General features: G+C 37.5%; 1 pseudogene across 1 annotated transcript; it reads left to right on the top strand.

The window, feature by feature from the left end:
• The first annotated feature begins 888 nt into the window (after positions 1–888).
• Positions 889–1,248, top strand: LOC308254149 (protein POLR1D-like; annotated as a pseudogene). Its single transcript has one exon. The product of its transcript is annotated as a protein POLR1D-like (transcript).
• Positions 1,249–5,631: the final 4,383 nt, after the last annotated feature.

The raw sequence follows: 5,631 nt of genomic DNA on the forward strand, positions 1-5,631 counted from the left end.
AAAAGTAAAATATCTCTGATAATTTTTATGTTGATTGCAGGTTGAAAAGATAACATTGTAGATATATTGAGCTAAATATATTATTAAAATTAATTTTAACTATTATTTTTTACCTTTTTAATGTGGCTACTAGGATATATAATATTGAATATGTGACTCATATTTGAACCTCAGATTATATTTCTCTTAGCTGGCATTGTAAATATTTCTCTCTTTTCCGCGTCCAGCGCAGCTGGAGAGCGGGTCCAGTTCCTGAGTAGGGGCGGCTGGGGATTGAGAAAAATGAAAGAAAGAGACAGACACAGAAATAGAAGGAAAAAGCTGGGACCGGGTGGGACCCCTGCCCTCTTCTGATGTAGAGACAGTGACCCAGAGCCGATGCAGCGTGTTTATTTTATACCCTCAAATACCAGGAAGTTTTCCTATTCGTTCCTGGTGCTTGGCTGGATGTACATAATAAAACCCACCCCCTGGCACCTGGGCTGAAATGAAGGTCAAGCTGATAACACTTCTGCCTTTTGGCAGAATGTGTTTCCAGGGCATGGCTTTGCCGACCGCCCTGGATTCAGCTGACAATTTAAAGAAATGCCCATGTGCCTTCCCAGGCGCTCTCTACAGGCATTGACCTGTATTATGTACTAGTCATTAAATGCAGGCAGATCTCTATGTACAGATAGTGAAAGATACAACATAGATTAGCTGAAAAATAATTTTCGAAGCAATACATAAATTGCAAATCCATTTGCTTTTGTTTTTTTAAAAAAATTAAGTATTCTCCTCCTTCGGTCGGTTGTTCCTTCCTTCCTGCTTCTCTCACAGGTTTCGCGACTTGGGGCAGAGCGTCCCGCCCGCCAGCTCCACCTGAATATCCTGGAAGCCGTCCCCGCGATGGAAGAGGACCAAGAGCTGGAGAGGAAAGCAATAGAGAACTGCTTAAAGAGGCAAAACGTGGGAAAACGAGCAGAAACAATGGGACATATGGGTTGGATGAGTGTCCTCTTGCTGGTACCAATAAAAGATGTCTCATTAACACAATTAAGAACACACTCCCTCACAGAAAGAGCAAGATCATGAACAAAAAGAGGGCGATGAGGAACCTGCGAAGAGCCAGAACCAGAAAGCAGAAAGCCGGAAGAAGCACAGAGCCCACCCTTACAAGCACAGCTTCCAAGCCCGAGGCACAGTCATTCTCCACCGAGGAAGCGGAGCAGCCAGGACAAATATGAAAAGCGGTCACACAAGCGATGAGGCAGGGAGGGAGACCAGCAAGACTGTCCCCAGTCACAGTGCTGTTCCATGTGGGAGACTGGGATGTGCAGAGGTTATTGAGGACATGCCCTGAGCTGACAGAGCAAACACCTAAGAGCAATTTTTACAGTAGGTCCTTTGTCCTTGTGACAAGCAAAAATGACCTAGAAACTCTTCAAGGAAATTAGTACAAAGGAACTTGCTCTGAATATGTCTTGGCCAGTGTCAGCTACTTCCGCAGTGTAGAATACATATGTATTGTTTCTATTCTATTTCATTTAGAAATTGGTTCCAAAATAAATGTAGAACATAAAGGTTTGCAGAGACTGTTAAAACTAATTTCAGTTTTTCTGGATGTGCTGCAATTGTAGTCATTTCTCAAATTTTCTCAAAAAATGAAATACTTGTAAATCCTATGTGTTACATTTTGGAGTGACAAATTTAAAACTTAGAAATAATTTTTAAGACAAGTTATAGCTTTCCAAGGGCTATAAATTTACCAAGAAACTCTTTGATAACTCTGCATTTGTTTTCCTTTAAGTGAACAATGTAGGAGACTCTCAAATGGCTTTGAAGTTAGTGCTCCATCAATGGGCAGTGGTTAAAGATTGGCTCTGTTGTCCCTTGTGCACTCTCACACTCATTCCTGAGATAAAACAGTTTTTCTATAGTTAGTTTCTTTTGAATATATAAGTTTTTAAGGGTGCTTTAAAAAGAAATCTCTCAAAAGTTAAAGTGGACATAATTATTTAAATGTTATGTCTTATTTAGCTAAAGACCTATAATAACCACTCTTAGTATAGTTGTTTCAGAAATCTTAATTTTAAATAAAAATGTGTTTACAATGAAAAAAAAATTAAGTATTAACCTATGAACCAGGAAGTTGCAGTTTGATTCCTGGTCAGGGCACATAACCAGGTTGCTGGCTAGATCCTCAGGGGGGGATGTGCAAGGCAGCCAATCAATGATTTTCTCTCATTGTTGATGTTTCTCTTTCTCCCTATCTCTCTGAAATTAATAAAAATATATATTTTAAAAATCTATAATAATAAAGTGAAATATGCTAATTAGACTGGACAACCTTCCAGATGAAGCTGGGGGAAGCCCGGGTCCTGGGTGCCAGAAGGAAGCGGGTGCTGGCAGCTGCGGGAAGGAAGGCCTACCCTTGCATGAATTTCGTGCATCGGGCCTCTAGTTAAGTAAAAAAAAAAAAAAAAAAAATTGGAGGAATATGCCCTAACTATTGTTGGAGAAGTGGGGATTGGGGATAAAGGAGAAAATTTTTTTTACATTATGTCTTTTAAATCGCAGTTTATGTACATTGGGTGGGAGGGGAAATAAAATTTAAAGCTAAAAATTAAAAACAAAATCAAGGGAGAAAAAAAATTATAGTTTTAGTCTTCCATGTTTGTTGACATCTACATATGTGTTTTTATTGCCTTGGCATTCATTGGCTATGAAAATCTCTTTTGATGATATATTGCAAAGCCTGAAATTTTTTCCTACTAGAATGATACATGTTTTTCACTATTACTATTTGTCATCTGTTTTTACCCTAGTAAAGGAAATAGAAAAAATTAAAAGTAGACAAAATTTCTTGTCCTGGTAATAAACAGCAAATCAGATTTCAGTTTATGAAGAATTCAGTTCTTGCAATTTTCCTTCAGGGTTGACAACAGTGGACACAAGATTAAAATCCATGTGCACCTCAACATCTGATGCTCCAAGTGCCAAAAGGAAGCCCTGGTTGAAAACATCTCAAGCTGGGAAGGTCTTCACATTTTATGAAAGTAAATTTAGAGGAGGGAAAGGATTTAATAAACATTAAACTACTTTAAAATATATATTTACATATCTCTAAGATGTGTTCATATTATTCTGTGTTCTATTTAGTCATTTAATAATATGTAGTACCATATTTCCCAAATGTATTTTGAGTAGTATTTCAGCATATTTATATGACAAGTTTATTTGCTCTTCAGGGGAATTTTTATTATCTTTATTAACACCACTCTGAACATACTTAAATTAATTTTTTAAATATGATTTATTTTCTCTAAGTGCAGCTCCTCTAAGTATTCCTATTCCTGAACTCTTTTTTTAAATTATTTTGAGTACATTTTTTATGACATATTTTTACTATAAGTGGCCTCAACTCTTTTCCTGAAACCAAATGAGTAAATGTTTTTTACTGTGCTTGTTTTTTTGTTTTGTTTTTTTACTAAAAGGGAAATTAACTTGACAAATGGTTTGAATATTTTAAAATCCTTAACACATAAAAATACTTACCACACATTACCAGATTACTCACCAAAATTAGAAAACTAATTACTATGGTGTAATATATGTGGTCCAATTATCCCACAATACCACCTTCAATGTTTTTAAGCTTTAGAATTATTGTTCTGCTATGTCAAACTTATAAATGTGCTCACTACCAAAAAAAAAGTGTTATATTTCAAAAGCAGACCTGTCATCTGACCAAGGATCTACTCAGGTAAGAAACTTTATTCTTTGTTTTCAATTTTCACTAATAAATTTTACTCAAATAAGGAAAAACCTTGGAATGTTTAGAGATGCTTAAAGATAGGGGGCAGTTATATAGAAGGAATGCATGTTTTTACAAAGTGACTGTTATCATCACTGTTAAACACAAAAATATACAAGGAGCAAAGGGAAAGTGTGTGATTCCGATGAACAAATCAAGATTAGCAGCAACTTTATACAAAGATGAAGAAGGCATAGCCCTTGTAGAAAGTGGCTACATAAATATGTTATACTAAATCCCCCTGCCTCTGCTATATCTGCCAAATGACAAATTCATACAAACATGTTCTAGTTCTCTGTTTATGAAAAGTGTATCTTAAAATACGCAAACCAATCACTGAGTCTCCCTCACATCCCTTCACTGCCTACACTAGAACTAGGATTTGTTGCTACCCAAATGAAGGAAAGATACAAAGACATGCACATATTAACTTCTGCAGGTCCCATCCCCTGGAGGACAACAATGCTCCTTACAACCGGCTGCAGCAGAGGAACACTGGAAGCTTGTAAATGCCCCGTTCACACCGTACTACTGCTTCCCTTTCCCTTTCTCTGTGCCTTTCTTCCTCGTACCAATCCACTCGGTTATGCCACTGAATACTTCTGTTTCTATTTTTTGGTTCCTATAAAACTATTATGTTATGTTTTGGAATCATGTAATACAGATGTTTCATATTCTGTAACAGCCCTTGTGTGTTCTTCCCCATTTATATATAATGTCCCCTCTGACTACCAAGGAAAGAGATAGGGGGCCCGAAAGAAGAAAGGGACCTAAAAAGAGAAAGGCTCACATGGTGTCCATGTGGCTGGTTCTATACTGAGGATGTCTTGAACCAACGTATCCTTAAACAAGTGAGCTCCTTCATCCTCACAACAGAAGCCTTGACAAAACCCACTTGGCATGGCGGGAGAGCCAGGGCACACAGCTGTAACTCCTCACTGTCAGCCAGAGGTACAGTTTGCGGTAAAGGTGAAGTTTTAAATCTGTTAACACCAAGGAACAAAGACAACTGTGAGAATTTCCTCCCACTCTCCTCTCTGGTTTCCCCTGGTACAAATGAGCTATGTTTCTCTGATTAATTAGACCTTGAGCACTTAAAACAAAAGTGTTTTCTATATTTAGGAGAGTTATTCCAATTTACCCAAGTAATTAGAGAGCTTCAACAGTTTGATGCCTGAGCAGTTCAAATTGAGCAAACCTTGGTATAAGAAAATCTGAGAGATTTCCTATCAGCAGAGGATGTTCATTTCTCAGCAGATTTTACTTTATGCAAATATTTTCTAGCATATGAACTAAATGTCATTATCTGTCTGCACAATAACCTATATAATCCTCCTCTTTACTATCTAAATTATTATTTTTATATATACTTGCAGAAAAGATTATACTACCTGAACACTTGAAGGAACTGATTATATTAATAAAGATGGAGATGATTTTAAAAGACGTATTTAGGTCAAATTGAAAACAAATAATCTATTTCATTTAATGATAGATTAATAAGGGAGGAAAACTAGATTAAAAAGCAAGAATGAGGAGGATCCAAGATGGCGGCGTAGGTAAACACCTACATGGCTGCCTCGCACAACAATTTCAAAACTACAACTAAAAGACAAAACGTCTATCACCCAGAACCACGGGAAAGCTGGCTGAGTGGAAGTTCTACAACTAGAAGGAAAGATAAAAGAGCATTGAGATGTGCACAAGCGCTGAAAAGCTGAGGTACGGAGGCGCGCGTTCTGGGCTGGCAGCAGGCATTGCTTTTTTCAACCCGAAGGGAGACAAGCCCCCGATTACTCTGAAGTCAGTTTCTGGGGAGACGCAGGGGACCCAAA

This window comes from Plecotus auritus (assembly GCF_963455305.1).
Source record: "Plecotus auritus genome assembly, chromosome: 7".
In the NCBI taxonomy this organism is placed as follows: Eukaryota; Metazoa; Chordata; class Mammalia; order Chiroptera; family Vespertilionidae; genus Plecotus; species Plecotus auritus.